This window comes from Gopherus flavomarginatus, chromosome 2, assembly GCF_025201925.1.
Source record: "Gopherus flavomarginatus isolate rGopFla2 chromosome 2, rGopFla2.mat.asm, whole genome shotgun sequence".
Taxonomy (NCBI): domain Eukaryota; kingdom Metazoa; phylum Chordata; order Testudines; family Testudinidae; genus Gopherus; species Gopherus flavomarginatus.
The window spans coordinates 193,183,604-193,206,191 of record NC_066618.1 but is presented as its reverse complement, the minus strand read 5'-3'; the positions used below and the strand labels follow the sequence as shown (position 1 = coordinate 193,206,191).

The window sequence follows — 22,588 nt, the reverse complement described above, 5'->3', positions numbered from 1 at the left end:
GCGGTCCATTTTCAGAGAACTGTTAAACTTCCTGAGTGCACACATTGCTTGAGAAGACTTGTAATGCTTTTGTCATGCTTCTCAGACTTCCCCACTTACGTGTGTTATGTCCTGGGGGATATTGCCTCAGTACCTCACCAGGACTTTAGAATTGTCAAAGAAGGGACTGCCTGTGAGGGTTCTCAGGGTGCCCAGAACTGTGAGTCACCTTGTTACTCTGCCTCTAGTGAGAGGGGAGCAACAGGACTCCCCACAGGGAGTCTAGGCAGCAGCCTGAGCTGGGAGCCTGGGTGGCAGCCTGGCTTGGAAAGAAGATTGGGCACTGGCTGGGCAGCTGTCTTTCTTGTCAATTTCATGGCTCCACTGACCATAGGCGCTTAATCAGTGGGGAAAAATTAGGAGGTGCTCCACACTGAGCAGCAGCCAAGCTCCCCCCCTTCTTCCCCCTCCCCTGAGCGCACTGCATCCCCACTCCTCCCTCCCAGCTCTTCCAGCCCCCTGCTGCCTAACAGCTGTTTGGCGGTGCTTAAAACTTTCTGGGAGGGAGGGAGGAGTGGGGATGCAGTGTGATCAGGGGAGGAGGCAGAGAAAAGGCAGGGCAGGGGTGGGGACTTGGGGGAAGGGGGTGAAATGGGGGTAGGAAAGGGTGGGGCTGGGGTGGGGCATGGACTTTGGGGGAGGGATGGAATGGGGGTGGGGCAAGGGCTGTGCAGGGGCAGGAAGAGGTGGGATGGGGTGGGGGCAGGGGGAGGTCGAGCACCTACTGGACAGAGGGGAAGTCGGCGCTTATGCCACTGACAGCAGGTAGATGTAAGTAATGCAGCGTCTACAACAGGGTTAGGCAACCTATGGTATGGGTGCCGAAGGCAGCACGCAAGCTGATTTTCAGTGGCACTCACACTGCCCGGGTCCCGGCCACCGGTCCAGGGGCTCTGCATTTTAATTTAATTTTAAATGAAGCTTCTTAAACATTTTAAAAACCTTATTTACTTTACATACAACAATAGTTCAGCTATATATTATAGACTTTTATAGAAAGAGACCTTCTAAAAATGTTAATGTATTACTGGCAGCCGAAACCTTGAATTAGAGTGACTAAATGCAGACTCGGCACACCGCTTCTGAAAGGTTGCCGATCCCTGGTCTACAAGGAGGCTGCATTGCCCTAGCTACACCAGTATAAGCCCTATTCCTCTCCTGGAGGTGATATTATTATTTCGGTGCAGTGGGCACTTATGTCAGCAGGAGCAAGGCTGTAGTGTGTATACTGATGTAATTAGGTCGACGTAAGCTGCTTACATCGACCTAACACTGTATTGTAGACCAGGCCTTTGTCTTGCATGGTAATACAGTAATTCCATGAAATTCATGAAAGCATCTACCTCCAGTCGGGTTGTCCCGGTTAATGTTATGTCCCTGCCCATTTAGGGAATATGCGCGTTTAAAGTTGTGCAATGCTCCCTTATAACGTAGGAAGAGCAGCGACTTTACAAGGGAGCATTGCACAAGTTCCGCTTCTCTGCCTCGTACCCCTCCCTCCCAGGGCTTCCTCTACCGCCAATCAGCTGTTCAGCGGCATTTAGGATTTTCTGGGAGGGAGGGGGAGGAGTGGAGACATGGGGCTTTTCCACTCCTCCCCCTCCTCCCAGCACTTCCAGAAAGTCCTAAGCACAGAGGAAAGGACAGCAGTGGGGAAGTGCTGTATCTCTGCTTCTCCTCCCCCCTCCCAGCAAGTCTTTTTGGGGGGAGGGATGTGGCATGCTCTGGAGAGGAGGTGGAGTGGGGGTGGGAAGAGGTGGGCCTGGAGTGGAGTGGGGACAGGAAGAGGCGGGCCTGGAGCATTCCCGGCAAAATCTGAGCCTGTTCTCTGGGGAAGCTGCTGCTGCAAAGGTGCCTCCTAGTGTCCGTGCCTGCAGTGGGCTGTGCCTGTGTGGGGTAAGTCAGGGACACTTCCCGACCACAGTACAGTACTGTACAGTATATAATGCCTTTTGTCTGCCCCCCAAAAACTTCCTTGGAACCCAACCCCCCGCATTTACATTAAATCCTATGGGAAATTTGGATTCGTTTAACACTGTTTCATTTAAAGTTGCATTTTTCAGGAACATAAATACAACATTAAGTGAGGAGTTACTGTAGTAGGTTCATTCCATCCACCAAACCTTCTTGAATTGTTCTCCTGTGATATCCAATCCCTGACAGACTACTCACAGAAATTCCAGATCTGCTGTTCCCAAAGGAGCAGTACACCCAGCTGACCACTTTTACCTTAAACCACTGCTCCTGCAAACCACCACAGCACTTATAAGCACTTAACCCTTTTCTTGATTTACTTTAAGAAAGAATAGAGGTTGCACTAGAAACAAGAGAGAGTGGTTGAAATAAATGGCCACAATACAAAACAAAATGTAGAACCAGGTTTGCATTTTATCAATAGCTACCTGTCCTATCTAATAAAGTTGATTTCCCTCCCAAGTCCAGTCTGTTGAAGAGCTAGCTGATTTCTACCAGGAGGCAAAAGTTGAAATTCATGAAAGCATCTACCTCCAGTCGGGTTTTCCCCCAGTGAATGGATATAGTGTGTCTTTCCCTGCAAGCTGTTATAGTGAAAGTAAGTCTTTTGTTTCTATTCACAGGCAGGGCAAACCCCTGCCTTGCTATAGAGTTCTTTTCTACCTTTATGTGGTTTTGAGTGCTTTCGATTGTGTTTGTGTCATTCTCTGTTGGTTTTCCATTAAATGCTCTGGATGTGGCAAGAGTAGACAATAGAACACTGCATTATTTCTCCAGCCGAGTAGGAAGGGGTGACAACTCCCTCTTGCTTGATTGGCACATTACCCCCTGGTGATCAATTTCTAAACCACGTCCATCAAGCATACTTTCAATATCAATATACTATTCCTTAAATATTATCCTTATCTGTATCTCACAATGGGTATGAAGCTTGCCAAGCTATGAGCTTTCTGTACATACCTTACATATTATTCTTTATGGATAATTATCCTGTCAGACATGCATTTGGTATAATGAGTTTGTCAGATCTGAGGTGAGAGTTGTTTGCAAGGAACAAAGGACCCTTTGCCAAGGGGTCTTTGTGTCACTTGCCCCTAGAAAATTCATTCCAAATTTTACATTTAATCCAGTGCATGCTGGGAGAGGACTTTGGGAATTTAGTGAGTATTATGTGAATACTCTTACAGCATGGACATGACCAGTAAAGACTAGTTATGTGCTCCACTGTGGTGCCTCAGTGATTGGTTTAAGGAGCTCCCGGTAATCTAGGAGACAATCTAGTGCTGGTTGTTCGCCATGCTGCTTTTCTCTGCATGGTGGCCCATAATTACCTGCAGAGGAGGAAGGTAGGAATCTAAATGCCAGGCCTGGTCCAGTAGGAGTTTTGCCTGCATGAGAACAGTGGGATTGGGCCTGGTACACTTCCAAGACTAGTATAAGTGGTAGTAGGGGAAAACTATTAGATCCAGTTAATCCCTGTGCTGTTTGGTGTAGGAATAATGGGGATAAATAAGGAGTAATGAAGTATTGGTAACATTTGAAAATGAGAGAGGCACTTCTGCAAAAGTGCTTTAGGCATTTAGGGATATATTTTTTAATGAATTTAAATTACCTTTAACAATATGTTCTTTAAGAGCCAAGGTCTCACCAAAAATCAATGTGACTTAAGCACCTAAGTCCCATAAGGTATGTCTTCGTTGCAGTTGGAAGTGTGATTGCAGGCAAAGATAGACATGCTATCTTTAATCTAGCTAGCACAGCTAAGAATAGCAATGAAACTGTAGGGAGTACAGTACGGGCCTCAGCCTGGGCTGTGCAAGCCTGCCCCAAACCTTGGGTATGTATTCACATTCCTAGACTGTGCTGAACCCCACGCCATTGGAGTTCTGCTGATATTTATGGCCATGCTAGCTAGATTAAAGCTGGTGCAGATATTCCTACTACCTGAGCTGCATTCATGCCTCTCATTGCAATGGAGATGTACCTTTAGGCACTTTTAAAAAGTTTACCATATGTCTATAAGTTACATGGACTCAGGATGTTATGTTTGGAATTTCTTGTGGCAGTATTACAAGTGCGTGAAGCTACCTGAACTTTGGCCTGATGTCTCTCAAAATATTTCCAAAATACATTGCACTGCATTGGGCCTCTAATTTGCTTAATTAAGGTATCAGCTTTGAGTTATATAGGTTGCATGTTTCCCTGTTGAGATTTTTTTTTTTAAATGTAGTAATCAATCTGATGAAGATATTAAATCAAAGAACTAAAATGTTTTGTTTGTACCAGTCAGACCTTTTTGGGTATCTGTTAATTAACTTGTCAACTCATCAAAGTTACTTCATGCTTTTTGACTTGTGAGCTGTGATTTGTATTCTTGTTTGGTAGCACGTCTGAATCTGTGTTCCATTTCAGCAAGCAATTTAACTGCATAGAGGGCTAGATTCTGCCACATTTTGGCTACATCTCATGTAGACGTATTTGTGAAAACTCTCATGGCAATAATCTGGGCAGTGGTGAGCAGTGCCATGGGCTAGCCACCCTGAGTACATACCCACAGAGTCCAGGCAGGTCTGTACTGAGTGTGGCTAGGCTGTGCCATCATTCATTGCTGGTACTATTGTGGCTACACTCCTATTTTTATCATGCTAGCTCGATGAGAGCTAATGTGAAAATATCCACGTGAGCGAAGGGTGCTATGCTCTGCTCCAAGTGTGGACATAGTCTAAGGGCATGGCTATACTTGCAGGTGTAGAGTGCTGGGAGTTAAACCAGCCTTCGGAGACCACAGCAGGGAAAATGCTGCCGAGTGTTTACACTCTCAGCTGGACTTGCACTGGCATGGGCACATTAGCAGCTCTTGTATTGCCACAAAGAGCAGTGCATTCTGGTAGCTATCCCAGCATTCAAGTGGCTGCAACATGCTTTTCAAATGCGGGGGGGGTGGGGTGGAGTGTGATAGGGAGTGTGTTGTGTGTATGTTGGGGGAGAGAGAGTGGGGCGCTGAGAGTATGCCAGCATGCTGTCTTGTAAGTTCAGATCCTCCCCCTCCTCGCCTCTCTCTCTCACACTCACAGCAAGCAACATTCCATACTAATGGCTTGCTTTGTCCTGGAGCAGGTGATAAGCCGGCTGTCAGAAATGGAGCTTTGAAAGGGAACATCTGCATTCCTACAGTCGATTCCAAAACAATGACAAGAGTAGCCACTTGAATTAAGGAGATTATGGGACGTTTCCGGAGGCCAATCAAAGCGCAGTAATGCAACACTTCGTTCACACTGATGCTGGGACATTTCAGCTGAGGCGCAGCAAGCGTTCTGCTTCTTGTGGAGGTGGATCAGCAGGCGCATTCCAGCTGCAGAGTCCAGGTGCTCTAAGTGCCTTGCCAGTGTAGATGGGTCAGGAGTTAGGGCACCTGGGGCTGCTTTAATGCGCTCTAACTTGCAAGTGTAGCCAAGCCCATAGTCACATTATGCAGTATCTTACTCAAGGTATGTCTACATCTACAATTTTGCAGCGCTGGTTGTTACAGCTGTATTAGTACAGCTGTATAGGGCCAGCGCTGCAGAGTGGCCACACTTACAGCAACCATCGCTGCAAGTAGTGTTAGATGTGGTGTTAGATGTGGCTGCAGCGCTGTTGCACACCGCGGGGAAGGAGACCTGCTTGGAGGGGGGGTCGGGGAACGCCAGAGCAAACCGGGGGGAAGGAGACCTGCTTGGAGGGGGGGTCGGGGAACGCCAGAGCACACCGCGGGGCTGGATACCTGCTTGGGAGGGGGGGGTCGGGGAACGCCAGAGCACACCGCGGGGAAGGAGACCTGCTTGGAGGGGGGGGTCGGGGAACGCCAGAGCACACCGCGGGGAAGGAGACCTGCTTGGAGGGGGGGTCGGGGAACGCCAGAGCAAACCGCGGGGAAGGAGACCTGCTTGGAGGGGGGGTCGGGGAACGCCAGAGCACACCGCGGGGCTGGATACCTGCTTGGAGGGGGGGTCGGGGAACGCCAGAGCACACCGCGGGGCTGGATACCTGCTTGGAAGGGGGGTCGGGGAACGCCAGAGCACACCGCGGGGAAGGAGACCTGCTTGGAGGGGGGGTCGGGGAACGCCAGAGCACACCGCAGGGCTGGAGACCTGCTTGGAGGGGGGGGTCGGGGAACGCCAGAGCACACCGCAGGGCTGGATACCTGCTTGGAGGGGGGGTCGGGGAACGCCAGAGCACACCACGGGGAAGGAGACCTGCTTGGAGGGGGGGTCGGGGAACGCCAGAGCACACCGCGGGGCTGGATACCGGCTTGGAGGGGGGGTCGGGGAACGCCAGAGCACACCGCGGGGAAGGAGACCTGCTTGGAGGGGGGGTCGGGGAACGCCAGAGCAAACCGCAGGGCTGGATACCTGCTTGGAGGGGGGGGTCGGGGAACGCCAGAGCAAACCGCGGGGAAGGAGACCTGCTTGGAGGGGGGGGTCGGGGAACGCCAGAGCACACCACGGGGAAGGAGACCTGCTTGGAGGGGGGGTTGGGGAACGCCAGAGCACACCGCGGGGCTGGATACCTGCTTGGAGGGGGGGGTCGGGGAACGCCAGAGCACACCGCGGGGAAGGAGACCTGCTTGGAGGGGGGGGTCGGGGAACGCCAGAGCAAACTGCAGGGAAGGAGACCTGCTTGGAGGGGGGGTCGGGGAACGCCAGAGCACACCGCGGGGATACCTGCTTATTCCACGGAGGTCAACAAAAACGCTGGTGAGTGTCTACACCTGATGACCAGCGCTGGTGATCCAGCGCTGGATCCTCTACACCCGAGGCACGACTGGGTGTACGGCCAGCGCTGCAAACAGGGAGTTGCAGCGCTAGTAATGCCTTGCAGGTGTGTACACATCCTAAGTTGTAGTGCTGTAACCCCCTCACCAGCGCTGCAACTTTGTAGTGTAGACAAGGCCTCAGTGAAGAATCCCATTAATTTCAGTGGGTCTCCTGGTGGAGTAAGATAATACGGTGTGGTAAAAGTGAAAGAATCCAGCCCAGAGATAGAGAATGTTTTGGAGGAAGAAAAATTTTGACATAATGGTCACTGATTTAAGGCAAATGGTTTGGACTGGTCAGATGATATGTTTTCCTGTGTAAGTGGCATTCTCCCCACTCCCGGCAGACTGCAGGCTGGAGACTGCCATCTTTACTCAGGGTGTGATAGTACAGTAATCCTGTTGCTTTCAGTGGGACTAGTGGAGTAAAGTGCTACCCATCCTGTGGAAGATTGGCAGACTCTGGATCTATATTCATAACACAATGATTCTGTCTGTAGCAAAATTGAAATCCCCATGATGTCTTAAAGAATAATGTACCACAGGTTGAGTGCTCTACATTGACACATTTTTGGTGCTTCTGGTAACTTTAAGTGCATATATCATACCACAAATACAATTCCTATAGTGTTACTCCTCCTGTTAATTATTCTAAAGCTATATTTCAGCAGTCATATACTGAAAAAAAATGCAGGGAATTTGTAGAATAAAATTTATCATCCCAATTTTTCAAGAGAGGTTGAAATCTCTTACTGTTCCTACAAATTTTCAGATTTCATAAAATATATTTATGATAAAATCTAAAGCTTTAAAACTAAAGCTAGTCAGAACTATCTACAACATTTTGTGGTATGCTAATTTTCATAATGAAGGACAATTAAAGGGATGTGGCCAAGTAGTTAAGACCTAAAATTTGATCCTCTTTGATTTTGTTGTAGATTGAAAATAGCTGCAGGAATCTAAATAGCTATTGCAGCAAAGAATCCTGTGGCACCTTATAGACTAACAGACGTATTGGAGCATGAGCTTTCGTGGGTGAATACCCACTTTGTTGGATGCAGGTATTCACCCACGGAAGCTCATGCTCCAATACGTCTGTTAGTCTATAAGGTGCCACAGGACTCTCTGCTGCTTTTACAGATCCAGACTAACACAGCTACCCCTCTGATACTTAATGCTGGGAATCTCTCTCTCTCTCTCTCTCTCTCTCTCTCACACACACACACAGTTTATGTTAGACTCTCTCTCTCTCTCTCTCTCATGGTTCTCCCCGCCCGCCTCTGTTGGTTCTTCAAAGTTAACTAACAACATTATTTTCAAAACTTTCCTTGCAGCACTGTGCACAAAGAGGGATATAAACAAATCATGTGAATTTTAAAATCCATAAGAGAGGCAGGACATTAATCAATGATTGGCCAAATGGCAAAGGATGTGAACAGTACAGAAGGAAAATGTTATTCTCAGGCTTCTAAGACAGTATTAAAACCAACAGAGGGTAAATCAAAATAAAGTGATGAAAAAGTAGATGATAGTGTCCTTTCAAAGGATGAAACTCTACAAACACTAAAGTTTATTTACCACATCGAAAACCTCCTATTTCAGGGCTTTGCACTCTATTAAGAAATATGAAACTGATCAGAATGAGATGGAACCCCCCAAAAGTACTTTGTGAAGCATTAATTTTTAGATTCCTCTTATCTTTTTGGACATTTGAAGTAGGATAAGTTGCATCATCCCTTCTATTAAGAGTATCATTAGCAGAATAAATACACTAATATCAATTAGGAAGGGAATAATTGGTAAACATAAATATTAAGTCCTGTGTGCATATCCTGCTCCCATTGATATGAATGGGAGTTGCATGTGTACAACTGTGGACCTCTGTAATTTGAAGTGGTCTCCAAAGCCAGTCTCGAATTTAGCTGCTTACCTTCCTCCCTAGAAGTCAACTTTGGCATGAGGAGCTTATCTGAAAGAAATACAGTAGTCAGCACATTTGAGCACAGTCCCCCAGGAGCCACTGAATGGAACAGATGAATGTGTTTGTTTTCTGAGAACTGCCATGCTGCATCTGTGTAACTTTTATCATCTTATGACTCTTCAAACATCTCTAGTCAGGCACATTATTTGGATGACTTGAAAGCAAGTTTCTCAGGTGTATTCTAAAGGAGCTTTCGTTTGTGCTGGCTGTAGAGTAAGTCTCTCATGTCCATCAGCATCTTACCTATATTCACCTAGATATCTGAATTACATGACCTCTGGAAATTTAAAATGTTTAGATAAGGACCAGGAGAGTGTGAGTGGGGAGAGGGAATAGTAAAATCAAAGTGTTATGATGATCAGGCCTCCAAGGAATCTGCAAAACTCTAATGATAATTTTTGAACCAATCTTTGTACCTCTGAAGATCTCTGACAAAAACATTTTTAAGTCTGACTAATTTCTGGGCCTATAGGGTTTATTTTACTGAGTCATTAATAAAATTAGAAACGTTGTATTTAACATCTACAGTGATAATGGGAAGATGCTGAAGTATACGCTAAAAATGTATACCGCTTGGTCAGATTCATAGGGAGAGAAGTACAGGATGCTCTTCAACTAGTTGAGGTCATGTCATTGACAAGAGTGGCCTAAAGAGATCTCAGCCAGTGGGGTCAAGATTGAATTTTTCCTGCTTTCATTGATTTGTTTCACATAAATGTACTCTTGTATGTTTTTTTCTCTCTCTAAAGAGAGCCATTTCATTTTGGAAGTGAGGTGGAAATAACTGCTAGGGACAACTTATACATTGGAAAGCTATAAAAAGTCAAATGCATGAGCTTAAGGAATATCAGATTTGCTGGAGCTGCTAAGGCTAATGAAGTACAAGAGGTTGAGGTATTCTTTCCTGAATGGATTATGATGATGAGCAGGAGAAACTAATTTTGATTTCCTTCTAGAAGTCACTGCAACATATCATATTACTGTGTAAGCCAAGCAGGCAATGCCCTCCAGGGAGAGCAAGCAATTCATAATATTCAACAAATTAAAAAAAAACCCATTAAAGTCGACAACTAAGTCTTTTAGTTTTAGAGCTTTAAGAATATTATCTTGTGGGTTTAGTTTCTGCTTTATATTGACTTGCTAGACTGAAGTTTTTACTTAGAGGCTAAGAATGATTCCCCCCCACCCTCACAAATTGCCTTTGACAATATTATTGGGTTGGGAGAAAAAAAGCAGCTATTTCCCAGGAAGTGGAACGCACATCCTCAGAGGTTACTTAGAAGACCTTTTAGTTTCTAATTTTGACATTTGAAATGCTTCTTTGTGGAGTTCACCCTAAAAAGCAGCCAGTGCTGCTAGTTAATGGAGGTTATAATGCGCTATCAGGATTCATATGATCTTTCCTTCTTTATTTCATGCTTTTTCTTTTTCTCTTTTTTCCCCCCATTAGTGAAAATGTGACTGTAATTAACCTCTCATTAGGATGTGAAAAGCCTGCTGTTTTTCTGCATGTAGGAATTACATTTCTTTGTTACTGTTGCTGGGCCTGTTTCCTCCTTGACCCAAAAGCTGGTGATTTTGTTACACAGCAGAACTTTGATATTGATTTATCTGATAGAGCATTGACTTAGTTCTGCCCTTACCCCAGCACTCACTGTGCATATTGTCTTCATCAATGTGATGTAATCAAATTCAGATTTTCAGGTGAGACTCAAAAGGCCAATTTATTTATACAGTGAGCATGTATGCTTGCTTTGGGTGATAGCATTTATGCTCATGTCCATCAATATCAAACTTTACCTATTTAAGGCCTGATCCTGTGACATTTACTCACATGGGTAGTCCCCATGCAGTCGATAGGAACATCATTGTTTTCAGGATGAGGACCTTAGGTGTCAACCTGTGAGCTCAGTATTATCTTTGTTGTCCAGCGGCAGCTTACTTTGTGCTGCATGTTTCTTCTTGCATTCATGTTCGGCCATGCCTCCTAACTTCTTCAAGTTGAACACAAAACAAGCTGAATTTTGCATGGTGAGTCCCTTTAATGGGGGTCTCATTTTTTCTTGGTTGTTATCTTACTATCCTAACTTACCTTTCCTGTCCTCAGGGCTTGATCCTGTAATGATGCAGGGTCAGGGCCTCAGTGCTTGCAAACACTGCAGTTATTTTTTAATTTACAATTGGCTGTCAAGTTATGTTACTACAGTATCACCATAGGAACCTCTTCACTCTGCGACCTACATTGTTTCACTAGGCTGCTGAGATTTTTAACACATGCCTTGTCTTTGCTACTTCCCACCACGTATAACGAAGTTCTTTTTCCCATTCTGCTGGTCGCTATTCTTAGATGCTTCCTGAAGAGAACCAACATTTCTGATCAAATTTCTCCCATATCAAGCATCTCCACTCGCTTTCTCTGGACCAAATGAATGATTTTAAGGCAGAATTAGGTACATAAAAGGCATGAACAGGCTTGCACATAACGGTAAGTTTTCCTCGGATCCCAGTGTCCAGGTTGTAACTCTTGTTTCCATTTGGAGAGGGTTGGTTCTCTATATTTAGTATTCTGTCCCTAAGAGTTTTCTCACAGTGTTTCCTGGAATGTTTCTCTCTCATCTTTATTATCAAATTCATTTATTTAGCCTTGTCTTTGAACTGTATTTTTTTTTGTACATTGTTTGAAGTCATGTAAACAACTCTGAGGTGTTTCAGGAAGGGTTTATTCGAGCTTATATGTGGCTAAGTCTGTGAAACTCTTTGAAAATGTGTATGGCTCATGTGAGTTAATCAAGGTTATACCCAAAGGGTGTTTAAAAAAAAAAAAAAAAAGCAATTTAACAGTTTTTTCTGTGACAAGCTGAAGTATTCTTGGAGCAGGCATAAGCCTGCCTTTTTTCCATACTGCATTTGAAACACCAGGTGAGAACCTCTGAGACTCAGAAAATCACAGAATATGCAGCCTTTGCTTCACTTGTATAGAGTGTAAGTAGCACACCCTGTGTTGTTTTGATCATCTTCGCTTTAATTCAGAATTGTAAATCAACCCTTGGATGTGTATGCTCTTTCATGTAAATATCACAAAAATGTTTCACAGAATATTAAGGTTAATATTTCCCTAGATTCCTTATTCTGAGATTTGTACATTCAAACTCCCGCAATGTTTCTCCAAGGTTTCACACTGAAGGCTTTCCTGATAACAGAAGGACTTGAATTTGTTCTAGAGGCTTTTGATTATGGTCTCTGCAGTGGAAACAAATCCTGTCTGGACTGTAGGGGTAAATTCTATTCATTTACACTGGAGTAAATCAGTGGAGCTACTCCAGATTTACACAAGTGCAAGTGAGAGCAGAACTTGACTCTAGATATTTTTGTGGGGGTTTTTGAGCTGTTGCACTTGTACTATAATTTAGAGTAAAGCTCTCATAGTGGCCAGGGTCCTGCCATGTTACATTATGCTTATATCAAAATAGAAAAATAACACTTAAAAAATTCCCCTAATTTTAAAAACAAAAATTGTAAATGCATATCACGTTGAGGGCCTGATCCTGCAAACTGGTACTGTCATGACTAGTGTTTACTTGCACAAGCGATCCTACTGAAGTAAATGGGAGTGCATATGGATTTCTAATGTGCATAATGCTTTTCAGGACTGGGCTCTCACAGAGCATATAAAAACCATATCTGTTTTACCCAGTCTTGCACACAGTAATTGTTAGTTCAGAGTTGTTATGCATGTAAATAAGTATGCTGAATAATTTTTAATGAGCATTATATTTCTTGATAGGCTTTGATAGCTCCATTGCAGACAGTAATTGTTTGAATTCCCAAAATGTATATGTACATACAGTGCTTCTTTAAAATTTGCTTTTTCTTGAATGGTATCAAATATGGCCTATTGTGTAGTGTCGAGATGCTACAGATTTTAAGGGTTCATTTTTAAGGCTGCCTGGGACCAGTTCTGTTATCTAATAAATGAGGGGTACTCTGACCAACTTACATAGGAGAGTGCATCTAAGCCCCAAATTTCTCCATACGATATGTTTTTATGGGAGTTGTGTATTCAGTGAGCTGTTTGCAAAGAAGCTGTTGTAAGGGTACTGCAGTGCATGCTATACTCAGCTGGGACCAAATCTAGCTTCAGGTCTATGTGAGGGCCTGAAAAACAGTAGCCAGATGGGGAATTTCAGTGTCACTATTGCATCCTGATGCTTGTTCCTTTGAAACCTCCAGAGACAATACTTCTCTTGTCCCTCCACATACTGAGTTAGGAAGGAGCTTTACCAGGCAAGGTCTAGAGGTTAGAAGGTGTTGTCCACACATATAACTCTGTGTCCCCCTTCTCCATCCATGGCATCCTTTTGCTCTGGTTGAATATCCTGTCAAAAGTAGTTGTGCATAATGCAATATTTCTGTCACAAACAGTCTATGTGAGTAGTTGTTCAAGGACAGTGTGGGCACTCCTGAGTTGGCCAATAACCTAGTGCAAATTTACACTACTTTTACTTGTGTCAGATTTGAGAGGTAAAGATGGGGCTCGTTTCTGGCTACTGAATGCACCCCACTACTCTCTTTAGTAACAGACCGTCATATCTGTGCACTCAGAGATTGCCCCAGACCATCCTGGAGCTCTTTCCACCACACGTGGCACTACTTTGAGCAAGAATTCCAGTCTATCCCAAACTCCCGTGGCTGTGGGCTGGTAAACTCTATCCACTTGTTCTTTTTTTTCCCTGAGGGTAGAGCCTTTTCACACTTGTTTGCTCACTATTGATAATTGCATTTAAACCAGATACCATTTATTCTAGAAAGAAAGAGTCAAAACAGGTAAAACCAAGAAATAAAATAAAACAAAAACTCTAATCCAGTTCATTCAATGGCTGGCTGTACAGGTTAATACTTGTTTAACTCACACATCACATCTCTCCCAAAGAACTAAAGAAGCTGAGGACCCTTAGTAATGGTAGTTTTGATGTACTAGTAGTGCAGCCAACATGGACTTAATCTTTGTTTTTAGATGATTCAGTACAACTTATTACTATCTCTTTGGGAACCTCTGAATACACTTGGCATTGTATGTTTTTAGCCCTTTCTGTTAATTGCATCACCAGAACTACAATAAACCAGTAACAACCTACATAACAAGGGTTTTATGACTTTCCTTTTCAATAACTTAGTTATTGCCTGAATACCTTCCTTAGCTCAGCCAATATCAGTATAAGACAAACCTATTTATGGAGGCACAGTACAGATCTCCGGGGTATGCTCAAAAAGGATCTGAGATTCTTGGCAGTGAGCAAAATTTAGTTATTTTTCTGTTTCCTGAATGTGAGAATCAACTGCAGTGTGTCAGCTCATACCACTCCTTTTGCATTCACAGAAGTGGGCCATTATTAAAGAATTTTAATTGCACCTTGGATTGAAACTAGTCTGCAATTTTAAAGTTATCCTATGCATCATTGGAAGTTTCAGTGCAAAACAACGAAGCAGGAAAAACAGCTGCAGTTTCATTAAATAGGATAAAAATGTATGAGAGCTTGAACCCTCAAGCTTCAGGATGTAAATCTAGCACTAACTGTGTAGGATTAGGAAGACACTTGGCATAAGAGCAAGATATGCCATTATTGTCCATTATGAGGTTTCTTGAACCTTTTTTGAAGCATATGACACTAACCTCTGAGGTTTCATCTTATTCCACTTATGAGTGTTATTAGGAAAGCCTGGCTTTGAGCCACTCATTTCTGGAATTTCAGATGGCCATCAGAGGTATTCAGTTCGGCATATAAACATGTTGGTCCATCTTCACTTGAAATAAAAAGTGAATATAAAAGCACATTCAAAAATATTGGATTAATTTCAAATTAGAAATGGCAGTAGAAAAAAGAACTGTCGGGTTCTTAATGTATACATCTTTGGCATTATGCATGTTAGTGGGGATTGTTTGCAGTCCTACTTATTATGTTATTTATTACAGAGCTAGCAGATGCCTCTCTGAGGAGCCCACAAAAATGGCTTCACAGTCATCAACAGTTTAAGCTTTCTAGACTTAGCCCAGTGGCAGCATCAGGCTAACAAGGACAGGTCTCCTGCAAATATCAATGTAAAGGGAGGGAGAAATGTAACCAGAATTTTAGAAGGGCTTTGGAACAGCAGCTACAGTCTGCCACCCAAAGCACCCAGAGCTATGATACTAGGATTACAGAATATCTTGTCCATTGTTTTGAAATACTATCTTAATCAGCAAATTGATCAGAGATTTCTAAAAACCCATTTTCCTAAAAATGTCAGAGTGATTTCAATGTCATCGAATTCTTTCATTAATTTTATAAACCTTTCTCCAACAGTTCTCTTACTCTGTGTTTGTGTACTGATCAGTTACTTAGAACAGGGGTGGGCAAACCATGGCCTGCGGGCCAGATTCGGCCCACGGGATTGTCCCCTAGGAGCTGCTCTCAGATGCAGCCGGCACCACTTTCCTGTGGCCCCCGGGCAGGGGGGCAGAAGTCTTCATGCATTGTCCTTGCCTCCAGGCACCGCCCCCCGCAGCTCCCATTGGCCGGGAATGGGGAACCACAGCCAGTGGGAGCTTCGGAGGAGGTACCTGGAGGCGTGGCAAGGGCAGTGCACGTGGAGCCCTCCGCCCCCACTCCCCAGGGGCCACAGCACTTCCTCGAGCGGTGCAGCGAGGGGCCAGGTCAGGCATGCAGGGAGCCTGCCCTGGCCCTGGTGCGTGCTGCTGCCACCCTGAAGCCGCTTTAGATAAACGGTGCAGGGCTGGAGCCCGAACCCTGCCTGCACCCTGCCCCTCAACTCCCTGCCCTAAGCCCCCCTGCCTGCACCTCACATGCCACCTGCACCTCAACTCCCTGCCCTAAGCCCCCCTGCCTGCACCCCGCATGCCGCCTGCACCCCAGCTCCCTGCCCTGAGCCCCCCTGCCTGCACCCCATACCCCTGCTGCACCCCAACCTCCTCCCCTGAGCCCCTCCCGCATCCTTCCTGCACCCCTGCTCTGAGCCCCCTCCTACACTCCACATCCCTCCTCTGCCCCAATCCCTTGCCCTGAGCCCCTTTCTGCACACTGCACCCTCTCCCACACCCCACACTCCCTCCCTCCCGCACCCCAACCCTCTGCACCGGCCCTGCATACAATTTCCCCACTGAGAGGTGGCCCTTGGCCCAAAAAGTTTGCCTACCCCGACTTAGAAACTGCTTTTTAGGGTTATAAATATGCTCCTCCCTTGATGCCTAGGCAGATATGCACAATACAGATTTGGGGGTTATGCTTATCTCATATTCACCCTTCTCATAAAACAATCCAAGAGTGACATTTGCCCTGGAACAGAGGCTAGAACTAAGCTCGAGCACCAATAAATTAAATTCAGCATAATTCCTAAATTAGGGATTGTGCTAGCCCGCGGCACAGGGATGAATTCCACCCTAGGAAAACATATGGACCATGCACCTACCACAGGTTTTAATGCAAAACTTCCATAGGCTTGAATGTTAATCATTTAGATATTTATATTATCACTGAACTCCCTACTGCTGAGCAATTAATTTTGTAGAAATTATCATACTGACTTTCCAGTTTAAATGACAGTACCAAATAACTCACTACCATAGGTGCTCAGATGGTAGGGGGATAGGCACCAACATAAAACCCTAACATAAACACCATTTCACAGTCAACGTCCCAGCCCATGAAACTACCTCAAAAAGCTTTTAAATGCTCCTTGACCAAGCTTCCTAAATGTAGGATGTCCTGAGATGCTGAAAGGAGCATGTTCTAGAGGTGCAGATGGGAGCAAACCAACTCTAACTCGGTGTAGATGAGTGCTAACAGGGTAGCAAATGCACCCTTTATTGAACGTGTATCTCCAGTCTTTGCCAGTGTAGGACCTGATTCTCTGTTACCTTGCATGTTGGGCAGTCATCTACACCTGTTCAAAGTAAATGTGAAACAAATCCAATCAAAAAGCCTCTCCTGTCCCAATACACTCCCACAGCAGGTGATTCGACAGGCCCTTGTGATTGTGGTACCTGATAAATATTACAAGATCAGCAAAGACACTTTACTACCATTAGATGAAGGATATCAGGCATAGGTGCCTGGAGGTGCACCAAAAACATTTTTTCAATAAATATCCCTCAAAGTATTGGAAGTAGTGGCTGGATGTGGTCCTGTGTCTGTCTCTTCTGATCTAGCGAGAAAGAAAAAATAACGAATGCATATGGAAATGGAGGTGTAATACAGTAACTCCCCACATAACGTCCTCTCGCTTAACATTGTTTTGATCCTACGTCCCTGCCCAGTTACAGAACATATTCCATTTAAAGTTGTGCAATGCTTTGCTATAATGTTGTTTGGCTGCCTGCTTTGTCCACAGCTGTCAGCCCCCTAGCAGCTCCCCTGCGCCCCCCTCCCCCACACACGGTGTCTCCCGCCCACTGGCAGACCCCGCAGATCAGCGTCTTCCCCCACCTCCTGCCCACGGCAATCAGCTGGCTTGCGGCATTCAGGAGGGAGGGGGGAGGAGCGAGGACTCCCTCCCCTGCCTCCCGAACACCGCAAACCAACTGATTGTCGCAGGTAGGAGGGAGGGGGGAGCCTGTGCACCGAGTCCTCCCTCCTCCCCCCTCCCTCCTGCCCCCTGAACGTCGCAAGCCAGCTGATTGCCTTGGGCAGGAGGGATGGAGGAGGAGCGAGGATGCGACGCACCTCCCCCTCTCTCCCCTGCCTCCTGCCCACGGCAATAAGCTGGCTTGCAGTGTTCAGGAGGCAGGGGAGGAAGGAGGAGCCTGCACGCCATGTCCTTGCTCCTCCCCCAGAAGAGGCGAGTTAAGGGTGGGGGCTTGGGGGAAGCGGTGGCGTGGGTGGGCCAAGGGTTGAGCCCCCGCCCCTGGTGCTTGCAGAGTAGGGGAAGCTGCCACTGCTGCAGCACGAGTCCTTCGCCTAGCCTACAGCACCTTCAGCCTCATTGGCTGCCTCATTGTCTCCAGTGCCAGTGGGCTGTGCCTGTGTGGGGTAAGATGGGGGCACCTCCCAATTATAGTACTATACTGTAAGGCAAAAAAAAGAGTTCCTTGGAACCCAACCACCCTATTTACATTAATTCTTATGGGGAAATTGGAGTCGCTTAACATCGTTTCACTTAAAGACGCATTTTTCAGGAACATAACTACAACGTTAAGCGAGGAGTTACTGTAATATCCATTTCATTTTATGAATCTGGAACAGATTAACTGATGAGGGGTAGAGTACATGCCAGAAACAAGTGAGTTTTGTGCAGTTATGCATAATGAATATAATTAAAAAGTGCATTCTGCTCTTTACCAACTTGTATTACATTTCTGCTCCACCAGCAGGCTGTCTACCAGATTAAATCATGTATGTTGTTGTTAGTACAGTTGTATGGATTGGCTTTTGTAATTATACAAATAATATGTGCTTTGCTGACGATATTTATTTCCCATCTGTATTTTTGGTTATATGTGTCATGAGCAGTGTGCGTGTTTCTTCCAAGTAAACAATCTGGTAGCAGTCGAGATTGCTAAATCCATAACCCTAAAGAAAACTGTGCTTTTGTCTATTAAAGTGCTAAAACTTTCCTTTGTAAGGGAATGTGTTTCTGTGACTACATCGGGGTACTTTTTGTCTCCCAGCAGCATGTAAAAACCTGAAAATGTTTAGTTTAACTGGCTACAGCTGGTGCTGATCCTGTGATGACAGTAAAGGTTTAAAGGGCTCTGGAAAGGGGAAATATTAGGTTATGCCCTCTTTTAATTGTAGTTCCTTATGATGTACAGTGAAAGCCTGAAACCTGAATTTTCGTTGTATAGGTTTTTTCACATTAGAAATTCAGATCTGACTCATTTGTCTTTTCCTGGAAGACTCTGTGGACAATTGGAGAACTAGTAGGATTGTGACATAGTAAGTAAGGCCTCGATTTAGTCATGGTATTTTTAGTATAAGTCATCCTGTCCTTGACTTATACTATAAATACCCCTGACTAAATCTTGGTAGGGGTGGGGGCACCCGGGGAGGCTGCTGCTGGGAGGGGCAGGGCCAGCGGCCCCAGCTGCGGGGGGCCATCGACCAGTGGCTGCTCTGACTGCCCGGGGACCACTGCTCAGGCAGTCCCCAGGGCCAGCCACATCAGTCACTGCTCAGGCGGTCCCTGGGGCCTCCTGACCAGGGCAGTGGCCAGTCCTGCTGGTCCCAGGGCTGCTCCAGCAGCAGCCAGTATGGGTGGCCCTGGGGCCACCTGAGCAGCTGGCCCAGGAGCCAGCTACTTGTGTGGCCCTGGGGTCAGCCACACTGGCCGCTTCAGAAGTCATGGAACTCACGTAAGGTCATGGAATCTGTGACTTCCGCAACCTCCATGACAGACTCGGAGCCCTAAAAATAAGTATCTAGGAGGTGAAGACTGAGCAATGGATATCAGAAGATTTTTATTCAGATTGGTTAAAATGTGCATTTAACTCAAACCTTTGCCAAAGATATAGGAGAAAAGTGTTTTGTGAAAGATTCAGTATCCTGCCCCTTAAAGGCAGCAAAAGTTCCCACTCCAGTTTTCTGGCTCTCTGAGGAGTTCTCCAGCAAAAACAGGGAAAGATTAAACTTGGCATGCCTATTATTTTTAACACAAAATCCAAGAAAGATAAATGTAACCCCTCCCCCCCTCAATCTTTAAACATTACAAAGAAACAAGAGCACAAAACCCACCGTTTTCTATCTGCAGGTCACTCTTAATTGGCTGGCTGTTTTCATGCTGGAGGAGTGTGTGTTGTTTCTTTCTCCTTTTTCTTTACATTTTGAGAGACTGAAGCTCTGTAACGGATGGGATTAGGTGTAGATCCGCTAAAGATTTTTGCATGTGCTTGATCTTACACAAGGTATTAAAGGATGCAGGCCTAAGTTATAGCTTTGGGACTACTGAAGTACATAAATCCTTGAAGGATTGGGGCTTAAGTTTGAAAATAGTGCAATATGACAATCGGTATTCCAGATGGACAAGCTTCCAGAAAGTCACTAGCCATGCTCTAGGTTGGAACCTAATTTGGAATAAGAAAGATGAAGGATAACCTTCAAACATATTAAGAAGAAGGGGAAAAAAACCAAAACAAAACAGGCCCCTGGAGTATTTTTCTTAGTATTACCACAAGCATTCATGGCAAAGCAGAGGTAAGGGAAGATTAAAAACTGAAATGCCTGGCTGAAAAATTGATGAATATGTTAGGTGTATAAACAACTGGAAATCTTTTTTGCACTCTGTGGCGTGATACAGGCAGATTAGACTGCAGCTAAATGTTGGCTGCAAAGTGCAGGTGATTGTTGCGGGAAAAGTAAGGTAATGGAAGGAAGAAGAGGTTGGGTAACCAAAATGCCTACAGAGAGCATGTGAGTGAATAAGTGGGAAATAACAACATATGGCACTTTTACCCTGCAAAGTGACTATATTAAAATGGCACTGTCTGGCTTTAGAAGTCTGCTCTCTGTGTGCATGCAGAGCCATATGTGCTTATTTTAGTGACAAAGGTAAATTTTTGCCACTGTCGTCCCTGGAGACACAACACAGCTGAGTTGGGAGTGAGTGCTGAGTTCTGTACTGGCTTGTACTTTATTGCAGGGCCATCTGTGCATTCCCATTTGCCTTCAAATTACACTCCCACCGAAGGCAGGAGAATTACACAGGTGTAACTGAAAATTGGATGAATTCTACTGACAAAAGTCCCAGGAAAGTCCCAGTTTGACCTTCAAATCCCAGGCTGAGTTTGCTGAGATTGTTTTTTTTTTTTTTTTTAAACTTCAATCTCTTTCCTTTTAACTGAGCGAGTGAGTGATCTGGAAATCACTGAGACATAGTAAACATGGAGCCCCGTGATGTCATTTGTAAGGTCACTCCTCAAAGTACAAGGGCACTGTAAGCTCTGACGCAAATAACATACGTAAGACTTAGAGAGGAGTAAAGAGGAAACATTAAGAGCTGAAAGACCTTGGGCCAACTCTTGAGAGAGGATTTGTTTCTAAGTTATCTGTATACAGAGGCAGGAGACATGACAAAAACCCTGGTGCTTTCCCCTCCCTCTGTTGTGTGTTAATGAGTGAGACAGAACCATGGGAAAAGCCATGATGGGGAGTATGGAGGGAAAAGGCAGCTCCATGTGATGCTCTTTTTTTGGCATACCAGCCTTATTCCCTTCTCTAAAAGATCTGCACAGCTGATGGATCACACTGAGAAGGGAGGCATGGTAAGGAATTAGGTCTCAGTAGGAAACAGGGAGGACATACAGTATGTCATGTTTTGTTTACCTTATGAGTTGAAGTTGCAGACTTTGATGCTTCTAGAAGCTGTTACTAAGTCACTTTATTCTCTGTGAACCCTCTTGAAGGGGTCACAGAGTGCAGCCATGAGTCAACCAGCTCATGGCAGTGCAACTACTGGCAGAACTATGCTGACTTGGCTCCCAAGGGGAGAGAGCGCAGTGGGAAGGGAAAGTAGTTCAGTGTAGTTGGCTGAGATCTGCCAACTCGGAGGGGTTTGTTATCCCACAGATCTGTGGCCACATGTTTGGTTTTGTCTTTGATGCTTTGTGAGAACTTGGGAGATGCCTATTAATTTTCCATGCAAGTATTATAGCAAAATACCCATAAAAAGTCCTTAAACAAAGGCAAGTACAAGTGCTAACAATAATACAAGAATAATTTTGTAGAATCATAGAATTGTTGAGCTGGAAGGGACCTTGAGAGGTCATCTAGCCTTCCCATCCCCATCCTCCCATGCTGTGGTAGGATTCAGTACACCTAAACTATCCCTGACAGATGTTTGTCTAACCTGTTCGTACATGCCTCCAATGACCGGAATCTACAACCTCAGTGGGTTTTTGTGCATCTAGTAAAAATCTGCACAGATCTCCACTGCAGGTTGGATTCTTATGGCTATAACTAAAGATGATTATAATAGAAGAATAGGTTTATCAAAGGAAGCTGCTATCGACAGCCTGACAAGAAGGGGCAAAATATAGAGAAGAGGATAACAGAGATCAAAGTAGTTTGTGGAAAGCAGCAAACCAGTAGTAAGGCGTGATTTCAAAACATAATATCTGCCACGTAGTGAGAAATTTGAACTCAGAGGAATAAACTAAGAAATGTCTGTATTCTCTGAATAGGACAAGTGCTTCCTTACACAAAGTATGAAGGAAAGAAACAATTTCCAACTAAGTTTGTGTGGTTTGTACATAAGGCTACGATTTTGGCACAGGTGTTTTTATTAAAAGTCACGGTTAGGATGTGGGCAATAAATCACACTGAAGCTGAAGCCTGGACCCCGCTGCCTGGGGCAGAAGCCCAAATCCACATCCCACCAACCAAGGCTGAAATCGAAGCCACAGAACTTGCAGACGTGTTAAAATCATGGAATCTGTGACCTCCGTGACAGAGTGGTAACCTTACACTATGCTCAAAATATACATCTAGGTGTTGAGTGACAGGATCAGATTAGTCCAGACTAAGTAGAGATGTCTATATTTATCATAGTCTAATTAGAGTTACAATTACTACCACTGTGAAACCAAATAAGGATGTTGAATTTCAGCATAGCAGATTTCAGAAGAATTTTGGAAGAGCCAGGTGAAACCAAATGAGGTAAATCAGTGGAAGGTTGGGACACACAGAGCTGATGAAAAGTGCTGAGTGAGAACTTGTAACCCTTAGACTTACAGCACATTATGTGTCATCGAGCAAAAATGGAAACTAGTAAGAGCAAAACAGATCTGGAAGTTAGTAACCGAGGGGGACGGA

General features: G+C 44.9%; 1 protein-coding gene and 1 long non-coding RNA gene across 6 annotated transcripts in view; one reads left to right on the top strand and one right to left on the bottom strand.

The window, feature by feature from the left end:
- KCNG2 (potassium voltage-gated channel modifier subfamily G member 2) overlaps positions 1–22,588 on the top strand; it is a 90,659-nt gene that overhangs the window by 5,726 nt on the left and 62,345 nt on the right. The window contains exon 2 of one of the 5 annotated variants that reach the window (XM_050941829.1): positions 11,137–11,274. The exons of 3 other annotated variants lie outside the window; for them this stretch is intronic. The gene's annotated coding sequence lies outside the window, so the exon portion shown is untranslated. Of the gene's footprint in view, positions 1–2,544; positions 2,612–11,136; positions 11,275–22,588 lie in introns of those variants that run through there. One more of the 5 variants, XM_050941828.1, reaches the window with a different exon arrangement.
- LOC127045630 (uncharacterized) lies at positions 5,800–6,415 on the bottom strand. Its single transcript, XR_007772783.1, has 3 exons — positions 6,301–6,415; positions 6,197–6,248; positions 5,800–6,039 (listed from the first exon to the last, which is right to left on the bottom strand). It is a non-coding gene; the product is annotated as an uncharacterized LOC127045630 (long non-coding RNA).